This window comes from Suncus etruscus, chromosome 11, assembly GCF_024139225.1.
Source record: "Suncus etruscus isolate mSunEtr1 chromosome 11, mSunEtr1.pri.cur, whole genome shotgun sequence".
NCBI lineage: Eukaryota > Metazoa > Chordata > Mammalia > Eulipotyphla > Soricidae > Suncus > Suncus etruscus.
The window spans coordinates 108,428,951-108,448,694 of NC_064858.1; the positions used below are offsets into that span (position 1 = coordinate 108,428,951).

General features: G+C 37.2%; 1 pseudogene; it reads right to left on the reverse strand.

Moving 5' to 3' along the window:
- Positions 1-18,654: 18,654 nt before the first annotated feature.
- LOC126023367 (uncharacterized) lies at positions 18,655-18,746 on the reverse strand (annotated as a pseudogene).
- Between the last annotated feature and the right edge of the window lie 998 nt (positions 18,747-19,744).

Consider the following 19,744-nt stretch of genomic DNA (forward strand, 5'->3'; position numbering starts at 1 on the left):
GGGTTTCTTTATCTAGTCATCCGGTTTTGGACACTTGGATTGCTGCAAGTTTTGACTACTATGAACAGTGCTGCAATGAACATAGGAGCAAAAATATCTTTTCTGAATAGAGTTTTGAGATAAGTATCCAGAAATTGGATGACTGGGTCAAAACTCAATTTTTTGAGAAGTAAACAAATAGTTCTCCAAAAGGGTTGAATCAGAAGTTTTTGAGAAGTGTCCAAATTATTTTCCAAAGGGGTTGAACAGCTGATATTCTTGACATTCCTTCTAGTAATGTATCTATGTTCCATTTTCCCTGGTAGTCCTCAATCTTTTGGATGGAAACGTAGTATGAGAGAATACTTCTTTGTTGTTTTGACTTGCATTTTCTTGATCAGTGATACAGAGCAATTTTTATTAATCTACTAGCTATATTTAAGGTCTTCTTTAAGGAAATTTCTGTTCATCTTTTCTCCCTAATTTTTGATAAGGTTGATTAAATTATAATTTCTACCAGTATTCTTTCTGACTTAGATATTAACACTTTGTCAGGTGGGTCTGAACAAATATATCCTCCCAATCTGCCACTTACCATTTTATTCTTTTGATCATTCCTTTTGTAATGCAAAAGCTTTTTAGTTTGGTGTAATGCCATTTGTTTATCATTACTTCTATTTGCTTAATCAATGGCATTGAATCATTAAAGACACCTCTAGGGGCCAGATGGATAATGGATAGGGCATTTGCCTTGTAGCCAGCTACCAGAGTTTGATCCCCAGCATTCCATATGGTCCCCTAAGACTGCCAGGATTGATTGGTGAACACAGAGCCAGGAGTAACACCTAAGCATCGACAGATGTGATTCAAAACACAAACATAAAAGATTACCTTTTAGCTTCAATGTCATGGAGGGTTTTCTCAATATAGCATATGAACTCAAGGTAAAGTCATATACCACAAACCTACAGCTAACATTCTACTCAATTGTAAAATACTGACAGCCTTTCACTAATTTCCCCCAAATCTAGGGGAGGAGTTAGCTAAAATACAAGACAAGGTTGACCACACTCACTGCTATTGTCCAACAGTTTTGAAAGTTCATGCCATAGCACTTAGGCCAAAAAGAGAGATTAATAAGACAAGGAAGACAGAATGAAGACTCTAAAATTCTAATACTCTACAAAAAAAGTGTAAGGTAATAAAATCATTTAAAAAATAAAAATAAGGGGCCGGGAAGGTGGCGCTAGAGGTAAGGTGTCTGCCTTACAAGCGCTAGCCAAGGAACGGACCGCGGTTCGATCCCCCGGCGTCCCATATGGTCCCCCCACGCCAGGGGCAATTTCTGAGCACATAGCCAGGAGTAACCCCTGAGCATCAAACGGGTGTGGGCCAAAAACCAAAAAAAAAAAAAAAAAAAAAAAATCCCAACTCAGGGGCCGGGCGGTGGCGCTGGAGGTAAGGTGCCTGCCTTGCCTGCGCTAGCCTAGGACGGACCGCGGTTCGATCCCCCGGCTCCCATATGGTCCCCCAAGAAGCCAGGAGCAACTTCTGAGCGCATAGCCAGGAGTAACCCCTGAGCGTCACAGGGTGTGGCCCAAAAAAAAAACAAAAAACAAAAAATAAATAAAAATAAGTAAAAAAAAAAAAAATAATAATAATAATAACATAATAAAATACCCAGACCACTTATTCCAAAAGCATAAGATGTCAAGTGATAGGTAGGCGAACTCCTCAAACTCTTTTAGCAACTAAGAAACTCCTAAGGTTTTCCAGTCCTGAATGTGTTTCCAGATTTTCCATTGCTTTCATCTCTAGCAGCACTGTGTTCATGAGCCACAATGAATCTTGTTCATAAGCCAGTTGAACCAGAGCAGTTAAACAAGACTTTTTCTACTTCAGACTCTAATCTGTTTTCAACCTTCTCTAGCTCTCATGGTGGTAAAGCACCCATTTAATGTAGAAAATGACAAGGAAATGAACTAAAATATTGAAATAAAAGAACTAAAGAAATAAAATAATAAAGGGAGGAAATCAAGAAGAAGAAATTTTAGTCCTTGACAACAAGGTTACAACAAACAGTTCACATCATCCAACTCATAACACAACAACATAAAATTTTCATACTAAAAGACCTCAGTTCCTGAAACTGCATGTCTGCAATATCATTCTTATCAATATATGATTCTTATAATTCTTCAACAAAAGAATCAATTATAATAATTGGTATCTCATAATAATTATAATAATATATTATAATATATAATTCTTCAATAAAAGAATTAATTAAATAAAATTTGGAAAATTTATAAACCCCAAAATACCAATGAAATTACATATAATTTTGCTGACACAGCTAGCAGTATAGTTTTTCATTAAAAAGGAGAAATGTTCCAAAGTAATGCATAATTACTAACAATCACATAATAATGATTATGTATTGGAGAATTGGAAGAAAAATATAAAGACATTTAAAAACTTCAAAGATATATTAAAGTAATAAAGTCTGAATAAATTTGAGTACACTTTGGATGAAGCCAATTAGTAATTTGCCAGGGTTTTTTGGTGGGTTGGTTTTTGGGTCACACCTGGCGGCACTCAGGGGTTACTCCTAGATCTGCACTCAGAAATCACTCCTGGCACACACGGGTACCATATGGGATGCTGGGATTGGCTGCATGCAAACACCCTACTACTGTGCTATATCTCTGGCCCCAATAATTTGCTAGTTCTAAAAAAAGACTAGTCTATGAAAAAAGGTTTAAGTAAAACTATATTAAGAATGGAAGGTGCGGGCCGGAGAGATAGCATGGAGGTAAGGTGTTTGCCTTTCATGCAGAAGGTCATCTGTTCGAATCCCGGCATCCCATATGGTCCCCTGTGCCTGCCAGGAGCAATTTCTGAGCCTGGAGCCAGGAATAACCCCTGAGCACTGCCGGGTGTGACCCAAAAACCACAAAAAAAAAAAAAAAAAAGAATGGAATGTGCACATTCTTACCAAATTTGGAATAACTGATTAAGGAAAAGCAAAAACCAGAAAAGAGTTGTGCTTTTAAAATACATGTTTAAAGACATTAAGGACTAAATAAGAAGTAGAAAAACAGGAACAGATCTGTAAGCCTGAAATTCAAAGGTTAAAATGGTACAATAAGTAACCAGTTAAAAGGCAATTATTTCCAAACAACCATAGGGAAAAATTATAATTATACTACTCAAGAAAAAGACGGAAGCACATCATCTATGGAGGGGGGGTGTTGGGCCACATCCTGTGGTAGCAGGGTTGATGAAATGCTCAGTGACCCCCATACTAGCTCTCTGACCCCAGAACTCAACTTTTTCAATGCTCCCAACATAACTCTAATACCAATTCTTAAAAAGATAAAATATTATGATTCAAGTCATGAACACTTATGCAAAACATTTTAAAATTTTATCCTAATGTTTCTAAATTATATTATGAGCTAAATTAAATTAAATTTGTTTCACAATAAATATAAATTAATGTTAGAATTTAATGAAATAGCCATATTAATAATGAAGCAAAATTACTTGATAATCTAACTCAATGCAGAGAAAGTATCTATTTTTTGAAAGCTGACAACTGTTAATGTTTTGTAAAAAAGGTCTCATCAGGCCAGGAATGGAAAAAATACTTAGGATATTAATATAATTTTACAAAAAGGTGAAGATACTGTCTATGTGGTCAATGTGCATGACATAACACTGTACCTCTAAAACAGAAAAATACCTACATTCTATAATCCAAGGTTATCTCAAAAAAATTAAAATATATAACAATAAAATAAATAAAGTCAGGTTCAGAGAAATAGTGTAGGGGTTAAGGTGCTTGTCTTGCAAGTGGCCAACCCTAGTTTAAACCCAGTACCACATATGGTCATCCAACCCCTGCCAGAAGTGACCCCTAAACAGAGAGCCAGCAGTAAGCTCTAAGCAGACCTGGTAGCTTCATAAAGAAACAAAAATGTAAATAAAGTGATTGTACTGCCAGAGATCACTCAGAAGCAAAAGTTCCTGCCTTTCAAGTTTGAGGCCAGTGAATCCATTTCACATGCTCAAATGTAATCTAAAAGGCTCTACTGTTGAATGTATTGATGCCACAAATAAAAAGGCATGTCCTCTCTAATGCACTGCAAGCGAATGTGTCTGAACACCACAACTTATGAATGCAATCTCCACATGAACAAATGCTGCAACCAGTATATACAAAATCCAGTACTCACAACCACAAAATAGAACGAATGAGAATAAGTAAATTAATAAATAACTTTATTAGAAACCACAACTCTGGCAAACATTATCATAAACCATGAAACATTAAAATTACTTTCTAGCTCAGTAAAAAAAAAATGTCCTGAATAGCCTTTATCTCTGCCTTTATACAAGATTATATTGGTTAACCAAGCCTGCACAACAAAACAGGGAAAGTTGATAAGCGGTATAAAACTAAAATTTTAAAGCGATTTTTATTAAATAAAATGTGAGTCTTATAGAAAACTATGTGAATATGCAGATAATGTAGTAGAACTACTGAAAATCATTAGTTACTTAAAATTTAATTTTTAACAAGGTTGCTGGATGTAGTATGCAACATATAACCAATATGCAAAGAACAAGTTGGGACAGCCATGTCCCAGATCCAATGCCATGTCAGCTGTTAGGCCAGCTCCATAGACCATTTTTCTCTAAATAGATGCAAGCCAAGGAGCAAACATTCATGGGTTCACCAATCTCACAGCTGATAACCCTAGGGGACTCTTGGGAGAAGGAAGGCCAACACCCTGCCCTGATGAAGCTTTAGCAGTTGCAACCACAGCCCACAATGTACAATCATAGCGCATCAATGTACTAACTTCACCATTTAGCCACTATCTCTGCAGAGACACCTAACCAACAAAAATTCCAGATATTTTAATTTTGGAGCTGAAAATTCTGGGGTATTCTCAGAGTGAGGACAAGTAACACCCCTTTCCCTTCCACTCCTTTATACTTCCAGAAGCCCCAGCAACCACAGCCATGCCCCAGCCACTGTAAAGGATTTTAGAGTAAGAATTGCTGAATTATACATGATCTAAATGACAGATAATTCAGCACTAACCAGATTTCAAAAGGGCATAGTGGGAGTGTGTTGGTTGAAGAGAAGAAGGTCATTCTGTGTTTAAGAAAAGAAACTAAGGTTAGGGGCTGGAGCGGTGGCACGGAGCAGTAGTGTTTGCCTTGCTTGAGCTAGCCTAGGACGAACCACAGTTCGATCCCCTAGCATCCCATATGGTCCCCCAAGCCAGGAGCGATTTCTGAGCGCATAGAGAGGAGTAACCCTTGAGCATCACCGGGTATGGCCCCCCAATAAAAAGAAACTGAGATTATAGAGCTGGAGAGATTATACACTGGGTAAGGCAATTGCCTTGCAGTTAACATTGAACTTGTATTGTAGTTGCAATTGAAGTTGAAGTTGCCTTGCAGCTTTTGTCCTCAGAAATCTTATATGATCCCCTGAGCTTGGCCAAGAGTGATTCTTGAGTGCAGAGCCAGGGATAACTGAGTGTGGCCCAAAAACCAAAAGTATAAGAAAAGAAACTGAGGGGCAATAGGAAGATGGCTGAGAAAATGGTGGGAGGAAACAGACCCTCTACTGGCAGGTGTGGTATTGGGGTGTTGCTTGGATGAAACTTTATCATTCCCAGGATTGTAAATCATGGAGGCCAAAACAAAAAATGTTTTCAATAAAAATTGAATAAGAATTATATCACATGACTGATCCAGGCTTAATTCTCGGCACTGCATACGATTCCTCAAAGCACCACTTGAGGTACTGCCTAAGTACAAAGCCAGGAGTAAGCCCTGAAAAAAAAAACTCGTGTTAAAAGAGAGGTAGAAGATGGGACTAGAAGAAAAGCAACTTATCAAATACATATCATAAAAGATTATGTCTGTTTTTGCACCACCTAATGAGCAGCATTTGTATGGTGATTGTGCAGCACAGATGTGTAGTCAGCATTTACCATTGTGATTAAAAATAGTTTAACCATCTGATTAAACATTAAATTGGAGACAAAAAATTCTACCTTAGGTCTCCTGGTACAGTTGCTCAGGCTAAAGCTTCTGGTGAAGGACCTCTGGTAAAGTACTCAGCTTAGTGCTAGTTGTGCATCCTGTCTTTTAAGTCAGAGATGGTGCCTTGCTGGCAGCAGACCCTTCTCTTCTGGACCAGGCAGAGAACACTGAAATTTCAACCCCCACCATGCCCTCTACCTAGTGGATGGAAGTGCCACCATTCCAGAAAGGTGTCTGTCTGTCCGGGTGTCCAGGCCAAGAAGACCCAGGAAGGACAGGAGCCCAGGGCTCTTCCTGACCTTGTAGACATGAATAGAGGTTATAATTTTCACAGTAGCAAATTTTAGATTTAAGTCCTTTCATGATTCTAAGATTTGTTGACTTTATGTGTTCAGAACTAGAACTGTTTTTAGGATATTGGATATGATTGTAAATCAGATAAAATAATCTCTGCCCTAAGGGCGCTTATATTGTAATTGAATCTGAAAAGACAGTGACATGAAAAGGAAAGAACTCAATTGGTTTCTTGGAAAAGCAATATATTACATTGTTTGAAAAGATTTTAGAAACTGTTCTTCATCAACTTGTAAGGTCCAAGGGAGTGGGTAGTTTGGTTCTTAAAGGTCTCTGAATCATCAGCAGGTATTTGGTAGAGTGGGGCAGGGCCCTAGGATGAGACAAGTGGAAGTCACAGTTTACTCTAGAAACAAAGGTGATGTGGCAATCGGGGAAATGAATCAATCAAAATAGTTGATATGGGCCAAAAACAGCATAACACAGAATAGAAATATGCCAATGATGCCTCAGATGTGATATCTCAATATGTGAGACAAAGGTTTCAGATCTTTGGGGAAAGGAAAATAAACTATAGTAAAAACATTTAGAATTATGAGATAATAAGCAGAAGCAATCATAACTAATAATATTTGTGGGGCAAAACTGTAGTACCATGTAGGTATTTGCCTACATGACTGACTCTAGTTTAACTGTCACACCCCATGTGCTTTCTCTGAGTCTCTTAAGGAGTGCTCTCTGAGTCAGGAGTAAACCCAAAGAACTGATGGATGTAACTCAAGATGCCCCAAAGGACTCTAAGTTCTAAATGACTAGAATAAAAAGAATAAAAATGCAATGGAAGATTCTTCCTGAACTTTCTTTGATACAGCATTATTTTAAAGTTTTATAAGATACAGTCTTAAAAGCGTCTGAGTAATAATTAAAATAATCCTTTCTATAAAAAGAAGAAAAGGAATAGAGACACTATGTGGGGCTGAAGACATTTGCCTTTCATCAATCTGATCCTGGTTCAAAACCCTGGGACTATATATGGTTGCACAAGCATCACCAGAAATCACTCAGGATCGCAGAGCCTCAAATACACCTTGAGAACCTCTGGGGTGGCCAAAACCACTCAGAATAAATAAAATACAAACTAAAAATAATAAATAGATATAACTAAATGTTAACTAAAGATAGATTGGATAAAAGATAAAGCTATCTCAGAATAAAGCTAAAAGCGAAGGGGTGAGGGATACTTCCCGGGAACCCTTAGGTCCCAAGACAACAGGTCCAAGGAAGAGACATTTCTTGGAAACTCTGCGACTGTACTTGACATTATAGGGTAACTTGTCAGATGACTTCACCAAATAACCTGGGAATACACAAGTGGGAGACTATCCCCGGGGATGCAGTTAGAATGGTCAGGCTTCAAGAGAGAGAGTTGACCTCATTACGGTTGGTTCCCAACAATAATCTGGCAGAAGCTCATACTTGGTGTGGGGGGAGCTGGGGTAAAATGAAAGGGATGCAGAAGGGAGGTAGAGTCAAAAGGAGTCCAAAGTGCCACCTCAATAAATGAGCAGCAGGTTTGCAGCACAACTCACTGCGCCCTCAATCTTTACCTGTGGATCCCTGTTCTGGGCCTGAGATCAACACAGCCAATGTCATCTCCAGAGTTTGCCAAAGCCCATGAACAAGGTTAGTACGTGTGCTCTCTTCTTCTCCTGTGAAACTGCCCCGACTGTGTGGCACCTATCAGAGATGAACTACCCTGACTACCTCGGTGACTTCCTATGTTCTGATCACACCAACCCTCAGCACAGTGGCCATAAATTGTCACAAATATTGACTCTGTTAACCTCCTCCTTGCTCTGCTTCACTTTCACTAGACCTTTAGACATCCAGGTGAATTATAATGGATGCAGGAGCATCTTTCTCTCTCCATGTTTTTGCTGGGACAGTTTGGCTTCCAAGTAAAAAGCAGGGCAAGTCTTTACAATATTTTTTTACATAAAAAGTGGAGCCACTTTGGAGAGAGGAAAAATAACAAGTGTGGTGTATTTGCTGTCTAAAACACATAGCCACAAATTAGATATTATTTTAGCTAATACCTTCTCTTCAATTTTTTTTCTATTTTGAGATTTTGTAGAGTTATCCTATCATGATCAGAAGTTATTCCTAGCTCTGTGCTCAGCAATCACTTCCTGGCAATGTTTGGGGGACCATATGTGGTGCCAGGGATTAAACTAGGATCAGCTATATGCTAGGCAAACGCCTTACCCCCATATTATCTCTCTGCCCCATTAATCTCAATTTAGAGGGGAAAATCTTGAGACCCAATTAACCAACTCTTTATGTACATCAATGACATTGCCAAAGTTGAATCTCAGTGGTATCTGACTCCAAAGTTTCCTCTTTCTTTGTTCTTTTTTTAATCCCATGCCTGTTGCTTCCCTATAAAGTGATAAGATCATGTGTTCTAGACCTGAACTGTATATTTTTAATATTTCTCTATTTTTGATTGATATTGCCCTCTTCTTATTGCTTCTTTGAAATACTCTTTCATCTCTTAGCTTTCTAGAATCATTTTAATTTGTTTTAAAGTATTTTAATAGTCAAATTGGTTAGGTTAACTGAGGTCATGGAGAGCAAACATGTTACTTTTTCTTGGCTTTAAATTCTCCTTTACAAATTCTTTTTTAATCTATCTGGAACATATTTACAGGCGCTTGATATTAAGAGAAATGTCATTATGGATAGTTTAATGTGACTGTTTTCTTTCTCTTTCTCTTGGATTTCTGGTTGTTTCCGTCTTGCTTTAAATTTCCATATGCAAGGTGACTCTGAGGTGGTATGGATGGGAGCAAGTCTAATCTGTTTTCATTATAGCTTCTAATAGAATTTTAAATTGACTTTAGGGATCAGATGGAGAAAGGCTAGAGGCAGTAGAAGGACATCAAGTCTTATGAGAAAAAAAGAAGCACAATATAAAGTTTTAACTTCAGTTATAAAATAAACTTGAGGTTATTTGGTGTTTTATTATTTTTGCTGTCTTCTTTTGATACAGATCAGTAAGAATATTTTTCCACCAGACTTTGTGACCCACATGTACCATTTGGATATCATAGGCATCTGGTAAACCAAAGTGTGGCATATCTATAAATTGGCCAGATACCATATAGATCAGGAGAAATTAAAGAGACCCAGTAACAAAGTGAAAAAGGAGGAAGTGAGTAGGTCTTTAGAAACTCTTCTAAATTAAGTTTATAAAACATTCAGATAGGTTGCTTAGCCTAACGAAATTACTATCAGAGGGCTCTGGAAACTCACACTAAAGATCAGTATTTCTCTAAAAGCCTTTTATACCTTTCCTTCAAATAGCTATCCAGCAAGGATTTGCATGCTTTTCTCAATATATCCTTATTACATAGTAGGTGGTAGAAATGTATTCCCTAATGTCTCGGAGTTTTATTTCAGGTTCTTCAGATCCATAGAGGTGGTTTAGTGAAAAAAAATTATGGAGCCCTAATATTCCTTCTCAAATGCTTAAATCTTTTTAAATTACATAATTGCAGAGTCTTCCAGATAATGAAGACTGTGATAAAACCAGAAGGGAAAATGGCTTTTCAAGCTATTTAAGAATTTAGCAGGGGGCCGGGCGGTGGCGCTAGAGGTAAGGTGCCTGCCTTGCCTTCGCTAGCCTTGGACGGACCGCGGTTCGATCCCCCGGCGTCCCATATGGTCCCCCAAGCCAGGAGCGACTTCTGAGCGCATAGCCAGGAGTAACCCCTGAGCATCACCGGGTGTGGCCCAAAAACCAAAAAAAAAAAAAAAAAAAAAAAAAGAATTTAGCAGGAACCTGAACGATCTTCCTGGAGTGGAGGCAAATGCAATGGTTTGTTGGTCCAGAGAGAACTGAAAGACAAGGGCTCTGATCTTACAAGGTCTTTTTTCTTTCTTTCTTCGTTGGGAAATTTTCACATAGTTTTCTTTCTTTCTGACATTTCTGGTGTCCAATATCTATCCAAACAGATAGAATCATTTACGTTCTTTCCCTGCACCAAATGGCAGCAAAGTCTTTCAAGCAACCTTGTACCTTGACTCTAGGGTATTCTCTCTAATCCTACTATGATATAGAAGTTTCCCTAACAGCCATCAATGTAGATCATGGTTACCCCTTTCCTTGAGAAGGGCTAGTTTAGAACTCACACCTCATTCATTCCAAGGCTTGCATACACCTGCATTTTAAATGTTTAATGGCCATTATTTTCATTTTGTTTGTATCTGTTTGGGGACCATGCCCGGCAGTGCTTAGGGCTTACTCCTGGCTCTGTGCTCAAGAATAACTCCTGACAGGGTCAGAGAACCTCATGGGGTTCCAGGGATCAAACCCAGAACAAATGCATGTAAGGCAAGTGCCCTCCTGAGTGTACTATCTCTCTCCAGGTCCAACTTTTTCATCTGATTTCTATAATGCTAGCTTGTCCTTTTAGTAAAGCATTGCTTTTCTCTCATTCTAAGCTAACAAAGAGACATTGGTTAGATCCTTTTGCATTCTCTGGCTAGGAATCTGAAAAGCTGATGTCTTATTCCCTCTTCCTGAAGACTGTGATCTAACTTAATGACTAGAATTTTTAGAGATGGAATACGAAATAAGTATTGGCTTGTAACTCTGAGGTCTGAAAAACTCTCAATAAGAAGCACCACATGTTCTTTTATTTCTTCTTGATATTTCTTCTTCTAAGTTGATTTATTTTTAATATTAAAAATGTTAACTATTAAGTCACTGTGACTGACATAGCTATTCTTAGTTGAGTTTCATATATGATGTTCCATTTTTATTTTTATTGTGTATGTTTGATTTCAACTTTTTTTAGTACTGGCCATTTCAAAATTTGGTAGTTTCAATCTGTCAAATGTGGAGACAGGATTCTCTGTCTTTCTATTCAAGACTTAGAAGAAGCTGCTAATCATCACTGAGTTTATTTATTATAACATTAATCTCATATCTCCAATATAACAATCCTGAGTAAGGCTATTCAACCAGATAGTGGAAAGAGATTCAAGTTACTAAATAATTCAGGGCTGGAGTATAGAGGTTAGGTGCTTACCTTGCACACAGCCAACTCAGGTTAGATCTGCAGTACAGCTATGTTCTCATGAGCACCATCAGAAATAATTCCTGAGTGCAGAGCCAGGAGCAAGCCTGAGCACTGCTGGGTGTGATCCAAAAACCAAAATCACTTTATTAAATGATTCAATTTACTAATAGAGTATTTCCTGTTGTGACTTTCTGCCTCATATTTATTCTTCCTCAATGCTCACATACTGGCCTGATTAAACTTCAAAAGCTTAGAGATCTTGATTATCAATGAATGTTTCAAAAGCTTACCAGGCAGAAGAGATAATATCAGGTTTAAGTCATTTGCCTTTCATGTGGCTGATCCCAGTGTGGTCCCCAGAACTGCAAGATTTTTCGTTTTGCTGATAAATAAATTTATAGGTGTTTATGTCTAAAGCTGATATTGCTGTCAATTTTTAAAAATGAAATACTTATGAATATTCTACTAGTCTTTTAAAAATATATTGAATTTCTATGGGTTATGCAGCATGCTGGGAAATAGGAATATAATATCTATCTGTTTGTACTTACAATTTATAGTGAAAGGTATGGCTTGTGATAAGTTTTCTCTAGCAGAGTCAGTAACTTCATATGGGCTTACATCAATAATTGCTGAAAGCTTCAGTTTGAAAGGCCTTATAGAAGTAGGATTTTTCATATAGAAAGAATATATGAAGGGTACATTCCAGAAAGAAGGAATACCATATGCAAAGAGTTGAAGGCTTAAAAAATGGGGAATATGAAATACAACTCTAATATAAGATATCCAGAGAAGAGTAGGGGAAGATAAAGACTGCATATTAGCCCTTGATGGTGATATCAAGTGTAAGTTACAGAGGAGAGAGGAAGGTTATTTCTTCATCCCTGAAGCATATATAATTGTTCAGTTAATACCATCAACTATTAGGAGGAAGGATCATGGATTCTCCTGGGGACATTGATAACCAAGCAAATTGCTACCTGTCTTTAGCCTTTACTATACTAAACTAAATCTGAATCTTATCAACATATTGGAATATTCACTAAAATAGTCTTTAAAAATGCCAACCATAAAATTATATCTTTTATACACTTTTATTATTATTTAAAAGCCCTTATGAGACAGAAAGGTCATCCTGCTCTCATTCCTGCTTGTCTTTACCTTGGAAGAATTGAAAAACTATTGAACATTTTAAGGGTGAACATCCTTAAATTCATTATTCATGCTTTTCCTCTCTCATCTCCTCCCTCCTTTTGTTCTTTATAAAAAAAAATATGTTACTTTCTCCAGTTAAGATCTAACTATTCATACGGCCAGATGCATTGTGTTTGGTGTGATTCTGAATATTATTTTCTGAATTAAATTATACATTCACTGACTAGCTGTAGTATTGCACTCCCTTCCGACCCTGATTTATTTTTCTGTGTTCTTATATTGGTTGTTCTCCTTTTAATTGTGATAGCTAAATTAGAGTATAATTCCATGGAAAATTAATCCAGGGGGTTTTCAGCTATTTTTGGCATTATAGCCCAAGAAGAAAAGACTTACCATGAAGTCCCCACAAAACATGAGCTAGAATAGATAGCAGTAGGGGACTCAAACCCAAATAGGTTGCCTTTATTCCCCCTTAAGCAGAATTATAGCTCAAAAGGCTCCTGGTGGTAAAAAAAAAAAAAAAAAAAAAAAAAAAAAAACCACACACACACACACACACACACAACTAGAGAGATAATATGGGAAGTAAAATGCTTATCTTGCATGCAATTACCCTAATTCAATCCCTGACACCTCCCTTATACACACTCCTGCCAAACTTTGCTGGGGTTTATGCCTGAGCATAGGGTCAGAAACACTCCCAAAAGTGCCCCCAACCAAATGGAACCACAGACTCTTGGGGCAAGAAAGCTAGCACAGAGGTAGGGCATTTGCCTTGCATGCGGCTGACCAGGGACAGACCCAGTTGATTCCTGGCATCCCATATGGTCCCCCAAGCTCGCCAGGAGCAATTTCTGAGCACAGAGCTAGGAGTAACCCCTGCGCATTGCTGGATGTGGCCCAAAAACCAATCGATTTATAAATAAATAAACTGCTTAAACAAATTTAAAAAAAAAAGAAGCGCCCCAAACAAACAAATTCTCTATTCCCAAGGGGTTGAATGGAATATCAACCATTTCTCAATCACTCTCTATAAACTCTGGTAAGGAAACAAATAATTTAGTGATATAAAATGTGACTTTAATTTCAGCTTAATATGAGAAATCTAGGGCCAGAGAAATAGATCAACAGGCTGTACATTCTCTGTTTATGAGATGCCCCATTCAAATGCCTGGCACCCTATAATCCAGCCACATGGCCTGAGAACTGCTAGATAAGGCCACAAAGCACAGATTCGAATGGAGTAGCCTTGAACCCAGTACTGCATGGTGTTCCCCCGTCCAAAAAATTGGAAAGGGAATTTAATTATCTCAAATCTTTCAATCTTTTTAATTCTTCTGTGGCTTCCAATTATCTTTTAAAAGTTGATTAAAATATTGATTCTCCAAGAAAAATTATGTCATGTAGCAATATTTAATACAGTATTTTAGAGAGGTTCAGAGACAGACATTAACATATTGATTCCCTAGAAGTCCATGCACATCAGGTTAAATATATCAATTATAAATGATCTCTACTCAGGAAAAAATAATGAATTTTTGCATTCAAGACATTAATGATATGTTCAATCCAAAGGCAAAGAATTTAAGTGTACATAAGAAAAATTGTGGGGGAGGGGCTGGAGTGATAGTGCAGTGTAGCAGTTGCCTGGGACTGAGAAAGAGAGAGAGAGAGAGAGAGAGAGAGAGAGAGAGAGAGAGAGAGAGAGAAATTCACTGGACAGAGGGGCCTGATGAGGCCCGTAGACCTAGGTTCAAAATAGAGAGATAAAGAAATAGATACAATCTGGCTGTATCTCGCTGATGCTTTATCTCTGGTCTCCCAGGACCAGGTGGCACTGCTCTGGTCACTATTCTGAACCTCCCCCCTTCTCCAACTGTTTAAGTTTTTCTTTTTATACCCATGGGGCGTGTCCAAAGGGTATGTCCAGGAGGTATGTCCAGGAGGCGTGACCAGATCCAAGTGTCATTACCTTGATATTATCGAAGGGGCATGTCCAAGTCCAACTGCCATTGCATTAACATTGGGTAGGATGCTTGCCTTGCATATGGCCAAGCCAGGTTTGATTCCTGGCATTCCATATGGTTCCCTGAGCACAGTCAGGAGTAATTACTAGATGCAGAGCCAGGATCAATCCTTGAACATTGCCAGGTTTGGGCCAAAGGGAAAAGAGAGATAGAAAAGAAAAACGCAATTTCAAGCTGTGTGGAGCCTGAACTGAAAGGTATTTGGGGGGATGGGGGAACCACACCAGGTGATGCTCAGGGATTATTCATGGTACTGTACTCAGAAATTATTCCTTGCAGGCTCTGGTTACCATATATGACCTGAGAGAATTGAACCCACATAGGCCACGTGCAAAGCAACTGCCCTACCTCTTGCTCAGGCCCAGGTATTTTCCACTTAAAGCAGACATGCTTTAAACTAGTATCACAGATATGAATTTTTCTAAAAGTGAAGTTATTCTATTTCAACCAGGCCAGCAAGCTCATGTACAACTTAAAGTTAATTTCATTCCTAAAATAAATTTTAATGGATAAAATTAATAAAACAATGATATTTTCTTTCCTAGGATTATAACGTTCTAGGAAATTTATCTGAGACATTATTGAATGTGCTCGAGTGAACTGCTCTTTTTCAGTAAATTGGACAATATAAGAATCTTTTTTTTTTTTGTTTTGTTTTTTTTTTTTGGTTTTTGGTTTTTGGGCCACACCCTGTGACACTCAGGGGTTACTCCTGGCTATGCGCTCAGAAGTTGCTCCTGGCTTCTTGGGGGACCATATGGGACGCCAGGGGATCGAACCGCGGTCCGTCCTAGGCTAGCGCAGGCAAGGCAGGCACCTTACCTCCAGCGCCACCGCCCGGCCCAATATAAGAATCTTAAAACGATAAGAAGCTTTCTCATCAGGCTTATCTAAGACAGCATTCTTTGTGCTCCTGTGACCATGGAATGTATAGTTCTTTACTTTTTTAATATTTTTAAACTTTATTTATTGATTCATTGATTGATCCATTGGTTTCTTGGCCACACCCAGTGAGCTCAGGGGTCCTCCTGGCTCTGCACTCAGAAATTGCCCCTGGCAGGCTGAGGAACCATATTCGATGCCAGAAATGGAACGGGATCCGGCCACATGCAAGGCAAACAGCCTACCACTGTGTTGTCTCTTCAGCCCCTAATTCTTTACTTCAATTCACCAAAGCTAAATTTTGAGAATTCAAAATATGTATGTCAGCAGAACTTTCTTCTTGGGATCTTTCAGATGTTATTGAGATTCATGCTTCCTTTCACGTATCAATGCCCTTGTTATATTTTATGTTTAACATTTTATTTTGGTATGTACAGAAATATTACTACTAATAATAATTGTTTGGGACCATGAGGATGTCTAATAAGTAACACTATGCTCTCCATCTGGATTTGAATCCATTAAATAATGGGACATAATTTGAGAATAAAGCTTAACATACCAATTTAACAGTTTATCAAATTTTAATATTTGCCAAGTAATTGGACAAGTTACTTGTCATTTTGACAAATAAAAATAACAAAGTAGGCATTCTAGTAATTGAACTTATTAATATAGGAAGAGAAATAGAGTTAGGTAGATGTAAGACTTATTCTACTGCATTTGGCAGAACAAGACAATTACAAAGCCTATTTAACAGAGGTAGAGTTTGTCCTAGAGAAGACCTCCACTTCCACTAGAAATGTTCATCCAACATTCTCCATATTCAGTTACCTGTAGATGGGGACTGAAATTGTTTTCAGTCAACATGCTACCGTAAACATGAGGATTGATACATCCTTTGAATTGGTATTCTTGTGATTTCTAGGTAAATATCCAGAAGTGTAACAACTGATGATATGTAATAGGTAAGAAGATTGGATAAGCAGCTAAGTTGGCATTGATCATTTGAATAAATTAAGAGAACACTGATGTTATTCTAAAGATCAAGTTCCTGACCTTGGGGTGATTAAGGCATGGGTATATCAGCCTCTGGAGTAGAATAGATCAGAAAGAAATAAAAACTTTCCAGAAACACAAAACCTGAAGTGTTTGCTACTTCTAGCTAGGCCTTCCTTACAAGGAATTTGAAAGACACTCTTCTATTTAAATCAAAAAATTAAATATTGCCAAAATTGTACAAGAAAATCAAAACACTAAAGACAAAATGGCAGCAGCAAGTCTCATATATCAAAATTCAAATTTTAAAAGATGGACTGAAAAAACGGAGGTGTAGGGAGGACAAATTGGTGATGGAAATCTCCCCTGATTTTATGTAAATATGTACCTAAAATATTATTGTCAACAATATGTAAACCACTATGATCAAAATAAAAATTAAATTAAAAAAAAGAATTCTTCAAACAAAATAAAGAGTAGTAGAATGAACTAAAAACAAAACCTAATTATGAGTCACTTAAATGACAAAGACTCACAGATTTAAAGTGAAGGAATGGAAAACATGCCCTAAGGCATAGGAAACTTTAAGACAGATCCACTATATTGAAATCAGTTAAAATAGACTCCTAGCCCAAAATGTAGCAAGAGACAAAGTAACATTATATAACCAAAAAACTATAATAAGAAGAATATGTTGCACTTATTAACATATTTGCATCCATCATAGCCTCACCAAAATATAGGAAGTAAATCCTGACAAACATTAATAGCAACACTATAATAATAACAATGTTAAACACACTACTTAGAGCAAAATCTTTAAAGATATCAATCTATATATTTTATCTTTTAAAGATGAAGCAATATCTTTAAAGGACAAGTTGCAGGAGATAATATTTATAGTAATTGCACTCCAAAATAACAAAATAAAAATACATGTTTCAAATGTTAATAAAGATTTTTTAAGACTATGCTATACTTTTTACTACTTCCTTTAGGAATAAGCATAGAATTTGTATTTGTGACTCTTTATTCTTTTGTTTTATTCCTGGTTTTTTTTTGTTTTGTTTTTCTTTTTTTTTTTTAGACCACACCTGGTGATACTCAGGAGTTACTCTTTGTTCTGCACCCAGGAATTATTCCTGACACTGCTTGAGGCACCATGTGGGTTATCAAAAATCACAACTATGTAACTCACTGTACTACTGCTCTGGTCTCTTTATTCTTGAGTTAATTTTACGTTTTGCTAAAAATTTCCCTTTTAGTGTTGCTTCTGCTGCATATTACAGATTTTGAACAAATGTGCCTTGATTTCCATTTGTCTCCAGATTCTTTTTATTTCAGTTTTCATTTCTTTACTGACTCAGCAGATGTTTAGTAGTGTGCTGGTTATTTTCCAACAAGTTGTTGTTTTCTTTTTTTTTTTCTTCATTAGGTTGATTTTTTTTAGTTTCAGGTAATTTTGATCCAAAAAGATGTTTGTCATGATTTTTATTTTAATAAGTGTATTGAGACTTGTCTGGTGTTTCAAAATTCTAAGTGAATTGAAATAAATAGAAAACTTACAGGGACCAGAGTGACAGCACAGTGGTAGGGCTGTGGCCTTGCATGCTGCTGACCCAGGACAGACTCAGGTTCTGTCCCTGGCATCCCATATGTTCCCCTGAGCCTACCAGGAGTGATTTCTGAATGCAGAACCAGGAGTAACCCCTGAGTACTGCCAGGTGTGGCCAAAAACAAAAAAAAAAATATGTTTTTTTTTAATTAAAAAAAATAGAAAATCTAAACAATTACATCATGGATAGCAAAACTGAGACTACTATCAAAAGTAGCCCAAATACCAAAAATTCAGTACCAAATGACTCCAGCAGTGAGCTGAGTCAAACTTTCAAGTACCTATCTTTAGTCATTATTCCAAAAAATTGAAAAGTTTATGAAAAAATTTTCCAAATACATTCTATGAAACAAACATCTTCACTTCAAATCAGAAATATAAAAAAAACTATGAAAATTAGTTTGTTTGTTTGTTTGTTTTAATTAGTGGTTCAGAGTGACCACAGTGGGTAGTGTGTGCCTTGCACCCAGTACACTCAATCCCCGCAGCCCATATTGTTTAATACCGTCACCTTATATGGTTCCCTGAGCCCACAAAGAGTGATTCCTGACCACAGAGCCAGGAGTAACTCCTCTACACGATCAGCGAAACTTCTCTAGTCACATACTATAGAAATGTCCCTGAAAGTATAGTCTTGAGCCAGGAGTAACTCCTGAACACTGCTAGGTGTGGCCTAAAATCCAAAAAAATAAAATTAAAAAGCTATGTAGACCATACCTCTGGTTAATATAAATACAAAATATTTACAAACCAGTTCCAGAAATTAATTAAGCAATGGACTGTGATCAAGTGAGAGCGATTTACTTCATTGATGGAACAATGGTTCAATTTACACAAACCAATATACGTAATAAACTACATCAATAAAGAAGGACAAAAATCATCTCAATAGATGCATTAGAAGCATTTGAAGACATTTAATATACATTTGCGATTCTTTTTTTTTCCTTCTGGGACCATATCTGGTGATGCTTGGGGATATTATTCCTGGCTCAGTGATCAGGATTCACTCCTAGTAGTGCTCAGGAGATCATACAGGGTACCAGGGATCAAAAGGAATCATGTGAGTTAGCCACATGCAAGGCAAACACCTTATGCATTGCACTATCATTCTGTCATTTGTGATTAAAGAAAAAACAAAATGTGCAAAGAGAAAATGTATCTCAACACAACAGAAGCCTTATTTAACAAATCTACAGCCAGCATCCTAGTCCAAGGGGAGAAAAGATGAGAGCTTTTCCTAAGATCAAGAACAAGACATTCAATAGAGAATCTTAAGTCCTAGCAAGACTAAAAAGACAAAAAGAGGTATAAAAATATATAAATTGGTAAGTGAGAAGCAAAACTATCACTACTTACAGAAGATGTAATAATTTAGGTGGAAAATCTTAGATACAAGTAAAAAAAATAGAAATTAGAAACTAACCTGGTAAAATGACAAGTTAAAAATATACAAAAAGCGCTGTGAGTCCTGCCTTTTGTAATGTTCCCTTTCTTTGAGTTACCATTTTCTATCCTTTCACTTTAAGTCTGCCTATATAACTCAAATGAGTCTCTTACTATTGTGTCTGTGTGTCTGTGTGTGTTCACACACTTACTTTCAACTTGTGAGTTCGGTTCATACATTAGTGAGT